The following is a 12,282-nucleotide window of genomic DNA, read 5'->3' as shown; positions in this document are numbered from 1 at the left end:
TCTGACTTGAACTCTGAACTCCATCATCCTTTCTGCTTACTGGAGTCATACATTTTTAATTCTTGCTGGTAGCTGTATTTTGAATTTCATACTGCATCAATTTCCTTGAAGTGTGCTAGCCTGACCCAGTGTCTAGCTCTCACTGACTTCCTGATACCCTGTTGGCTATTAGCTGGAAGCAGATCTTGACACTAAGCACTCCCGATGATGCCCCCAACATGTAATCATTTACCACACCCATCATTTCCAGTCATTATGCAATGTGCCAAGGAAGTTCCCCAATTACCATGGGGGGGGGGGTTTAAAATCACACGTGTCATCACTACAGCTGGCTCTCATCAGGTCCCTGGTGTTTCCAGAGACTGCATGGGAAGATCCACAGATAGCAGTAGATGAGATGACCTGCTTTCCTTGGCTTACAGAAATTAAGAGAAGTGGAAACTCAGGAAGACCATCAATGGCCAGGACTCCTGCTCAGCCACTCATCCTTGACAAAGAGAGGCAAATGTCCAGGTGCCATTTTTATGCTGCTGCACACAAATCCCTTGCCTGCTAATTAAGAACCCCCAGTCATGTTTCCATGCATGAGTTGCCTTGGCTTATTGAGGAAAAAATAGGTTTTTCCAAAGAGAGGGCTTCCTCCTTGCCAGAATGCATACTTAGGAAAGATGCGCACCTGTGTGCTTGCTAGTTTAGCAGCAGGAGAGTACAACGTGGATGCCAAGAGAGGGCATGGACTCTGCAGATGCTGGGTGGTGAACCCAGTTCTTCAGTGTCGAGTGACCCAGCAAGAAAGTTCTATGAAATAATAGGCTTTGGTAGAATGTCCTTGAGTGTGTCATGACATTGCAGAATGTCCTTTAAGGTGCCTGAGGCCTATGCATACACAGCGTCTTTGCAATAAGTCTATTGAGTGAGTGCCTTGGTAGAAGAGAGGCATTTGGTGAGGATGAGCCTGGCAGCTGGTGATCACAGTCAGAAGACAAGGTCTGAACATCAAGTTCACACCAGAAGGACCTTCACATGCTGGGTCTCTTTGTGAGCCAGGCATGCCTCCTGCCTGCCCAAAGCAGAGACATGTCTCTTGGGCTCACAGCTTTACACTCACAGCATTCCGTCTCTAGTCCAGCACTGCTGGCCCACCCACTGTGCTGTATTTTGGGCAATGCCTAGCTTTGGAAGGACCATATTCAAGATAAAGTACAATGAGAAAGGAATCTGAATAGGACTCAATAGTAAGCCTGCAAAATAAAATGATAAAGGAAACACACCCTATGAAATATGGGATAAAACACATCACCAAAGAACTGAGCCCTAAACCAGCAGGTGTTTGTAGACAATGCGTCATTCCAGATGAAGAAAAGAAAAGGTAGTATTTCTATGTGTCTCTTTTGGTGTGTGTCTGTTCTGTGTCTTTGTATATATGTGTGGAATGCATACACATAGGCATGTTCTCATGTGTGCAGGTGCACACACACACATGGGGGGGGGGTCTGCAGTTGATGTTTGGTGTCTTCATAGCTCTACACTTCATTTATTGAGGACCCAGAGTTGACAGTTTTGAGTGGTCTTCAACAGCCATATTGTTGCAGGGATCTCCTATGTCTACATCCTGAGTTCTTGAGTTGTAAGCGACCCTTCTTCTTGCCTATCCTTTATGTGGGTTTAGAAGATTCAAACTCTGGTTCTCATGGTTGTGTAGCAAACACTGTTTCTAACTGAACCACCCACAAGGCAGTATTTTTATGCTGAAATAAGCATACCAAAGCATATAAGATGAGACAATGCAAGGTGGCAAGCAAGCTGGAAGCACCAAGGAAAAAGGCTGGAGAGAAAAATCAAGCCATTGAATGGATAAATGTCAGAATTAAATCACTAAGCAGATCAATGTTATTAAAATTGCAATGGGAGTCACAAAAGAGGAACTCAAAGAAATAAATGGAAAAGAGGTGAGTTGAAAGGATTATAGGGCACATGCTATACACGGAATGCAGACAAGAGAGAGATACAGATGGGAAAGTTGGTGCTCTCTGGGAGAAGCCTGAGTAGATGGGAAAGCATATCAAAGATATAGCAGAAGAAAACGGTCTCCTCAGAAGCATGGACTGGTGACAGCACGAAATGCCAGCACAGAACAAAAACCTGAGACGCTGAAACTTACAGAAAAAATTATACATGCATCAGACAAAGGAAATAAAAGCCAAGTTATTTATTTAAGTCAAGAATATTGAGAATATTTGAACTCCTATGATTACAAAATCCAAAAAAATATAATGAAAAAAAATAGCCTGAAAGGACAGTAAATGTTGACTCTATAATCAGGAATACACAATACTAGATGGGCTAGCCTGGTCTCCTGGGATTACATAAATTAGAAGATGTGGAAACTCAGGGAGACCATCAAAGGCAAGGACTCCCCCCAGTCAGCCATCTTTGATAAAGAGACAAATATTCAGGGGCCATTTTTATGCTTCTACACATGAAGCCTTGCCTGCTAATTAAATAATGCAAATCTTGAACCATATCTGTGGGCTGCAGAGATGCTTGGTAGATAAAATCATGTATTGATCTTGCAGAGTACCCTCTGTTTGTTCTCAGCACTCATATGCTCACAACTGCCCATAACTCTGGCTCCAGGAGATCAGACTTCTGGTCCTTGGTACCTGTACCCATGTGTACTCACACATACATACATACATACATACATACATACACACACACACACACACAGACACACACACAATTAAAATAAAAGACAAGGAAATCTATGAAGATAATCAAATTTACCATCAATGAATTAAATAAGATTAATCATCTGACCTCCACTAGTGGCAAAATATGTATATTTTAAAAGCATATAATATGGTTATGTGGTATCTCACACTTTCCTATAATCCTGGCAGTAGAGCGGAGAGGCAGGCAGACCTCTGAATTTGAGGCCAGCCTGGTCTACAGAGTGAGTTCCAGGACAACCAGGGCTACATAGAGAACCCATGTCCCTAAAAGCCATTTTTTAAAAAAAATCACATAATATTGGCCCAGCAAGATAAATTCAGTAGGTAAACACCCTTGCCACCAAATCTGATGTCCTGAGTTTGATTCCTAAGCTCCTTGTAATGATAGCTAGATAGATAGATAGATAAGAACATAATGATACCTTCAAGCTGTCTTCTGACTTCTAAGCATACATATGGTGTGTACATGCCAACCCCCCCCTAAAATAAATAAAAAATGAAGGTACTAATTTTAAAAAAACCTTCACATCTAGTCTTGATGTTATGAACTTCTCTTACTGGAAGGGGAATGATAGAAATTTTCTTATAATGAGAAGCCCAACACTGGCCAGTGAGGAAAACACAGCAATGTTTCCAATGAAATTGGAATGAAGATGCCCATTGCATAGTTTGCTAAGGCTGCAGTGACCAATGATCACACATTGAATGGCTTAAACAGTAAAACATGATTAGCTCAGGCTGGAGAGATGGCTCAGTGGTTAAGAGCACTGACTGCTCTTCCAGAGGTCCTGAGTTCAATTCTTAGCAACTACATGGGGGTTCACATTCTTCTGTAATAGGATCTGATGCCCTTCTTCTTATGTGTCTAAAGAGAGCAACTGTGTGCTCATATACATAAAGTAAACAAATACATCTTTAAAAAATGATTATCTCACACTTCTGGAGACTCAAAATCTAAGATGAAGTAAGCATACATTTGGTTTCTTCTCTGCCTCTTCTCTTGGTTTCCATATGAATGTCTTCTGCCCCATGGCCTCACATACTCAGTGTTAGGCCATTTTAATCTCCTCTTATAAGCACGCGAGTCCTTGTGACTTGAGGATTGACTGTAAGATCTTGTTTTACCTCAATTACTCCATAAGACTCCATCTCCAATATCATCACAGAATAAGGCGTTACCACTGGGATTTCAGTCTATGAATTTGGAGAGGCGCAATTTGATCTGTACCTTCCCCAGTTACCACTGTGTGCCATTGCCCTGAAAGACAGCAGATGACAGTTGACAAGAAGGATCAGACTTTGGGATGCATCTCACCTGTGAGTTTTCCATTCAGGTGGTAGATCCTTGAGAACACAAACTGCCATGCCAGCCTATTAGTCATGCGGACGGCAGCTGTTTGGTCACTGGGTGAAGTGTCCATTGACCAGAGTGTGTGAACACAATATCTCTGTACGCTGGAATGTCAGTCCACATGAAGTTTGTGTGCACACTGCACTATGGGTAATGTTCAAAACAATAAGCTAAGGGGAGAAAGTCGGTTACTGAAGGCCAATGAGTGTGGGTGGATGCTCCCAAATCAGAAAAGGGATTGCCCATGCAACGCCATGAATACACTAAGTGGTGCTAAGCTGTTCACTTTAAATCAATTCATAATATGTCACAAAAAGTTTTTTATTTATAAAATAGTGATAAGAAAATATCTAATAAAAAAGAAACAAAAAAATAGTGATATGAATTCTTTCAAAACCAGATGTTGCCTTGTATGTCTGGTTATGACACATTTATAAATCAATAAGCTAAATGAAATGGTGAGAAGCTATCTGCAGCTAGTAAAACTGACAAAGAGGAACACTTACAATATTTTTAAAAACATTCATAAGTCAGTATAAAAAGGCAGACATTTCTGCAGACAACTGATAAAAAAAACAAATGTGACCTGGCACTTTAAAAGACTAGACAGTGTAATGACCAATGACATACGTGAAAGTTTTAATCATGGAAACCCAAATTAGCAACACCAATAATCAGCACAGGAGCTGAAATGAATAATACCAAATGTTGACAGGAACGTGAGGCAACAGGGTCTCTTGGACACGGCCAGAGGCAAGGTGAATTGGTAGAGGCACCAAGGAAACATCTCAGCTTTCTGACTGTCAGTGAGCCCACAACACTCCTGCAAAGATTCCCCCCAGGGCCATGAGCACACACACAACATGACTAACCAAATGCTCGTGGTGACACTTTCTGTAAAAACCAGGACCTGAGAAAGTCTAAAGGGCCCAAAGGGATAAATGATTTTTATGTAGTCCGACGATGAATCTACCTATGCACCAATTAAAGAAACAAATTTCAACCATAAGCAGTAACAGGAGTGAATGAGGGGAAATGATGTTATATCACTAGATATCACACGTGTCTCTGTGTAAATGGGTTCAAAGGCTGACAAGGGTAAGTGACAATGTTAGAGATCTATTCTTGGGCTATAAGGTTAGTTATAAGAGCAATAAGAAAGTGACCACCACAGAAGGTCGATAGCTGTCGTCCAAGGGTTTCCAGCTGCTGCTCATGTACTATCTCTGGGTGTCAACGGGACTATATGGATATATTATTAAAATCTTCAAGCTGTACATTTTTATGTTATGCATCTTTTGTTAGGTCCGTGATACTTCCCAGTAGAAAGTGGTTTTTATGGGCTGGAAGATGCTCAGTGGGTAAAGCATTTGTTACACAATTAGTGACTGGAGTTCAAATCCCTAGTAACTATGCAAATTCTACATGGATTTGGTAGCCTGCCTGTAATACGAACACTCACAGTTGGGAGATGGAGATGGGGGATTCCTGGATCAAGTTAGTCTTGCTGAGCCACTGGTGTCAAGTGAGAGACCTTGCTTCCATGTGTAAGGTGGAGAATAATTGAGAAAGATTCCACCCTGAAGAAGACTTGTTGCAGTGAGTGCTTTTGTATGGCTGAATTTTTAACATGCTTAAAATGTTTAATGTCAGTTCTTTGAAATGTTTTGCCATAACTAACAGGAACAGTCCATTTAGAGATGAATATTTAAATCGTGGCCACTAGAGTAGTCTTTGTTCTCTGAATGGGATGTGGGAGGAGGCACTTGGTAGTCAGAGGTGCTCCCTCTGCATCTTCCCTTCATGGGTTTCAGGAAAGCAAAAGTTGAAACAGAACAATGGAGAGATCTTGGAAGGCTACACTCACCTTCCTCCATGATGTCCTCCCTTGTTTCTGCAATGGGGTACTGAAGATCACTCACAGGTGATGGAGTGGGACAGGGATGGATGATAAGATGTACACATGGACAGATGATGGAATGGGACAGATAATAAAATGGTATAGGGACAGATGGTAAGGAGGGGACAGGGTTAGATGATGGGGCAGGGATAAGAACATGGACAGATAGGACAGAATGTAAGAGGGATGGATACTGGGTAAGGGACACAGCCAGCTAATGAGTTGAAGACATGGCCAGATGATAGTTTGGTTGAGCTTGTGTGCACGTTGAGCTTGCTGCCTTGTGGTCCCTGTATTGACTTGACCTGAGCAGTCATTGTTCATCCAGGCACAAGGAACCTCAGCATTAAAGACTGTGACTGGCAAAGCACCCACCATCATCTCTATCACATTACATAATTAGCAAGAGGATGAAAAGAAGCCACAGCCTCCTCGGGGTGCCTGGCTTTCCAGTGGGTGCCTCATGTTTGCACTGCTCATCTGCTTGGAAGACCAGCAAGTTCTATAATGTTCTAGATTTATATGAATATTTCCTGTGGCACTGTCTGATACATGTCTTCATCCCTAAGTGTACTTTAAATTGGTAGCTATGTCTACAACTGGGTAGACTCTGACTTAACATTTTCAGCAAAGACACTTCATGGTGACACTGTGTAAGCCCAAGGCTCCGAGTCCCTCTCACTAATGTTAAGTCTGGTCACTTGGTTAAGAGGTGACATCATGCCCCCTCCTTATAAAGGCTGGCTCCCCTTGTGAGAAGTTAGCCTTCTGATAGGTCCAGTGTATCAGTTTTGTTTTAGCATCATGCATCTTTCCTTGCTTATGTTTGTTAATTTATTGAGAATAATAGAATGGTGATTTTTATACATTGATCCCCAGCTCTACACTAATTACTTGGTACTTCTGAAATACTTAGATGACTAAAGAGAGCTACCATTGCTCACGAGCATCATAGTCACCAATTCTCAGAGTGAGGAGTTGGTGTGAAGCCACCCCCAACACAGGGATGCTTTTCTTGTCCCCAACCCCTCTTAGTCACCACGGATTTCTGAGCTTCTGTTTGTTCTATGAGTGAGTCTTATTCTGACATTAAGCTTGGCCCCATTTAAAGAGGTGGGTGGACTCCAAGGGTCTTCTGAATCACTTTGACAGAGTCCTATTTGTCCTTGGATTTTTGTGCTTCATGATTGAACATGATGCTCCAAGTTTACTGTTCATTTTAAAATTCTGTAACCATATTTTATGAAGAATGATATTTATAATGTATGCTCTGGGCACTGCATAGGTTATGGATACTGATGTGGTCTCATCTCATAACCCTTTCACTATTCAAAGACGAGCGTTTTAAAGGTGAGTTACTATGGTTATTCCTGTGCAGATATAACATGACGGATTGTAGGAAAGGTGGATCGCATGAATGCAGCCACCATTGTGTAAGTGCCATTCTGTCCACCAGGGCCTGTTGGGCAGATCCTGACGAAAGGCAACTTGGTGTGAAGGGGGTTTATTTCACTGTACAGTTCCAGATGAGAGTCTGTCACTTTAGGGATGTCAATGAAGTAAGAGCTTGAGACAACTGGTCAAATTGCATGTACAGTCAAGAGCTGAGAGATAGATAAAGGCATGCTTGCTTGTTTATACTAAGGCCAGTGTCTCTACTCTTATTTATATAGTTCAGGATTCCCTGCCTAGGGAATGGTGCCACCCTTGAAGGACTGGATCCTGTCTGTCACTACCTGTGTTCTCATGCTGTACATGCTCATGTTTTCTAAGAAAGACCAGGAAATCCTAGTTGGCCATGGCTCAGCTTTGTCTAGATTAGCCTATCAAATCCACTCTTTGAACTGCAGAGGCATTAATGTATTGTGATGTAGGTTTATGTTTACCTTGGGGTACAGGGGAAGTCCCACCTTGCTGCTTCCTAGGACATTTTTTTTCTAAGTTCCTAATACATTGGCTAAGAAGGCTTCTGCACAGGCTTACCCAATCTACTCAACCAGCCATGTCTAATAGCACTGGGATCAACTCCAGGAATCTGTTGTTACCAAAGAGGGTGTTGTTCATGACATGGGCACATGTGTTCGTATAGTGACAGAGGTTTGCCTTCAAGGTAGCCTTTTAGAATTGACTGCTTTAGTCATGATGGTTTTTCTGATGAATCTTTGTGTGCTCTACCAGAAATATACAAGGACCTATTCATTAGCAAACTTTCCAACAAAGTATATCATCCATTACCACACCCATACAACAGTAAATAATAAATAAATAGTAAACTCAGTGTTATTTTTACTTATCTTTCTCTTACATTATTTTGTCTAATCTGTTTTATATATATTTTAAAGACTGAATTTATGGCTGTGTTATTTTAAATAACTTTTTACATGTCATCATATTTGAATAATCATGTCACTGACTACCATACCTGTCAGGAACAAGTTAAGAGAGAAAAGAGGAAAGATGTATTTTGGCTCACAGTTACAGAGGGATTTAGTCCATCCTTGCAGGGAAGTGTGCTAGGGCAGCTCAGTTCAAGGCATTAGAAGCACATGAAGGAAGCTGTTGGCAACAGGACAGACTATGAAGCAGAGACCAGGAGTCACCTTCAGATGCTCATCACTAGTGATCCACTTCCTCCTGGTAGACCCTACCTCCTATTGGTTCCACAGCCTCCTGAGCTGGAGCAAAAGCTGAGGGCCATGTGTTGAAAACACAAACCTGAGAAGGACAGTTCAGATTCAAGCTGTTCACACCTCTCAACTGTTTATCTCAGATTTAAGATATAAATATTTCCTTCCAGGAAGCAGTGAACTAGAAGCGTTAAAGCAATGGTTCTCAACCTTCCTAATGCTGTGACCCTTTAATACATTTCTGCATGTTGTGGTGACCCCCACCATCCAGCCATAAAATTATTTCCATTGCTGCTTTATAACTGTAATTTTGCTACTGTTATAAATTGTAATGTAAATATCTAATATTTCTGATGGTTTTAGATGACCCCTGGGCAAGGGTTGTTCAACCCCCTCAAGGGGTCACAGCCCACAGGTTGAGAACAGCTGTGCTAGAGTCATGTGACTATTGCACAGGGAGTATTAGACTGACAGCATTTTTCTCTCCTAGGGTCAGTACACAGGGCCAAAGCTTTCCTGGTGATATTTTGGAGTATATTTATAAGATGTGGGAGATTGTGACATATTATTTGGACTTCACTATATTAGAAAAATAGATAGATAGATAGATAGATAGATAGATAGATAGATAGATAGATAAAAGCAGTCATTAAGAGCTCTCACCATGAGCCAAATTGTGTTCCTTCTTCCTATCAAAGCTGTGTGGTAGGCAGCAGAACTGTTTCACATCAACAAAGGAACTAACACACGAAACAACTTAGGAAACACGACAAGGTCCTCTAGCTAGCCAAGAGCTAGAGACAGAATTTGAACCCCAATTAGAGTAGCCCTAAAATCTAACTTTTAGCCCTTGTAATATTTACATCCTATTCTAAAAGGGGTTAAGCAATGAATCTCTCTCTCTCTTTTTTTTTTTTTTTGGTTTTTCGAGACAGGGTTTCTCTGTGTAGCCCTGGCTGTCCTGGCACTCACTTTGTAGACCAGGCTGGCCTCGAACTCAGAAATCCGCCTGCCTCTGCCTCCCGAGTGCTGGGATTAAAGGCGTGCGCCACCATGCCCGGCTTAAGCAATGAATCTCATGCGAACTTCTCTCCATTCTAAATGGTCAATAAAGGCTAGAGCCTGTGACTGGGCAGTGGGGGGAGGAGTGGGGGGGGAGAGAGGTTTTGAAGAGGAGGGAAGAGAATGAGAAAGGGAAAAAGAGAGGATGGGTGAGGAGGAGGAAGCGAAGATAGAGCAGAACCATGTGGCTGGGAGAAACTGCAAGTAGCAAAGTAGCTGGGGACTAAGTTAGTATAGTGCTAGATCTGCCCAGGCTAGGCACATATCTTATAATCATAATAACTGGATTGTGTGTGCGTGTGTGTGTGTGTGTGTGTGTGTGTGTTTATACAGACTTATTGGGGCTTCAAATCCCTGCAGCATCTCTTTTCCCAGTGTCTCTTTGGCGTGAAGAACTGGGCGATGTTTCCCGCCAGCCTGGGACTGACCTCTGCTTTCGGCTCTCTGTGGCTCTCTTCCTGAGCTTCTGGCTCTGTCCTCTGCATGGCAGTGTCTCAGTTTACAGCCCAGGATGGTGACACTGGCTCTTGTGCTTTCAGATGCACACCTGACCTCATACTGCTGCCCAATCACAGGGTCACTCAACAAAGTTTCCCCACCATATTTGCTTTTGTTGCTAACCACCCTGTTTTGAGTTGCACAGTCTGGAGCAATCCATAGTATTGCAGTGAGTTTTTCCACCTCAGAAACATGGGCAGACCACCCTTTGCAGGTGCCAGAGGGTGATGACCACAGCTCGTTCTCTGTAAAGACACAACAGTTTACCATGTGCCCATGCCTACCTCCTCAGTTGTCATAATCACTGAGAATGACGAGTGTCACTTTTTGCTTCTGGTTTTGACACAGAGTCTTCCTATGTAGCCCCAGATGGCCCAGAACTTGCTAGGTAGACCAGGCCTGCCTACAACTTTCACAGTTCCAACTGCCTTGGCCTCCAGAGTTTTGTGATTAAAGATGTGGGCTACCACACCTGGATGGCAAGTGTCATTCTTATTTCTCCTCTAGAATCACCACTAGGGGTCCAATGGAAGCACCCAGACCTCCTTTTGCAAAGAAAAGCAAAGAACCCAATTCACATTCAAAGATCATTCCCAGGTCTAGTTTCCGGCTCGTCAGCGAAGCTTGGAGAGACTTACTGACGCTATCACATTTTATTCCATCTTGACAAAAAATATGGAGATAGGAAGTATTTTTTTTAAACCACAACACTGCAAATTAGACTCCATCCTGATGATGGAAAAAGGAAGGCTCAGCAGAGCTGAGAAACCTGCCCCCATGGAACAGCCAAGCAGGGTGGGAGGTGTGGCTTTCACCCAGGGCCCTTTAACCTGTGTCAAGCATTCTGTCTTTTGCCATCTACCCATCCATTTGATGAGGAGCTGAAAGAATAGTTTTAAAGTCATCTTGCAAACATCAGCTCAGTCAAGAACAGGATCCCTGGTCAGATCCTTCTAAGCATCTCCATCTTCCTCATTCCTGTCACAAACCTCCTTGCTCTAAAAGTCACTCCCAGTGGCCTGGCTTTTATGAGCACTGTCACGGGAATCTTGAAGTGTTTGCCATTTGCCTATCAGGAGACAGAAGATTGATTCTAATTATGTTTTTAAGTTTTGTGTAACTGATGTATTTGCCTCCCTTCCTCCTTCTCTCCCTCCTTCCCTCCCTTCTTCTGTCTCTGTCTTTATCCCTTTGTCTCTCCATCTCTGTCTGTCTGTCTGTCTCAGCATTTCCCTTTCCTTCTCCGACCCATGGGTAAGCATGGCGTTCTTTACAAAGTTTCTTACTCACTCCAACAGTGTCTTCATCCTTACCCCCTGTGCACTGTAGGAGGGCCATCTGGTATCCTTTTCTTTTCCTTATAACTTGCACACAGAAGAACTTAGGGCATTTGAGTTATGGCATCCCATAGGATGGGCCTTGTGTGATATTGCTCCTGCTGCTGATATTGGTGATGATGGTGGTAATTATAATACTAATGATGATGGTGATGACAACTTGGCCTGTGCCTAGTTTTCTGCATTTCCCAGAACTTGGCACCTGATATGACTCAATCTGGATCCTTTGCCAAGGTTGCTGGCTGTGTTCTTTCATCAGGACTGCAGAAGATCTGATTTATACTCTTCTCAAATTCTTGAAGCCATCATGTTTTATACCCAGATCCAATAATCCAGGGACTGCAGGATGGTGAGTCCTAATACAATCACTTCATTTGCATGGAGCTCCTGGGATTTTCTTGTGTGATAAGCAGTTATCCTGTGGTGTGGTTCTTACAATTAATGAAGAAATCTCTGATTCAGAAATGTTTTCTTACTTTCAGAGATAACAAAATGTTTCTGTCATGTTCATGGGCAAGTCATAGCTTAAAAACTCATTATGATGTAATAGGTTTAGCATCAGTTTTAGAGTTTGATCCACGTGTGTGTATGGGCACATGTGCCACATGTGTGTGGATTGACCATGGAGTCCAGAAAGGGATGTTGGATCTCCTGGAGTTGAAGTGGCAGGTGATTATAAGCTGCCCAAACCTGAATGCTGTGAGATGAATGCAAGTTCTATGCAAGAGAAGCCAACACTCATACCTGCTGAGCCATCTCTTCAACTCCCATT

This window comes from Mus caroli, unplaced genomic scaffold (assembly GCF_978045245.1).
Source record: "Mus caroli unplaced genomic scaffold, Mus_caroli_1 scaffold_8, whole genome shotgun sequence".
Lineage (NCBI taxonomy): Eukaryota > Metazoa > Chordata > Mammalia > Rodentia > Muridae > Mus > Mus caroli.
The sequence above is the reverse complement of the archived record's forward strand: the minus strand, read 5'-3'. Positions refer to the sequence as shown.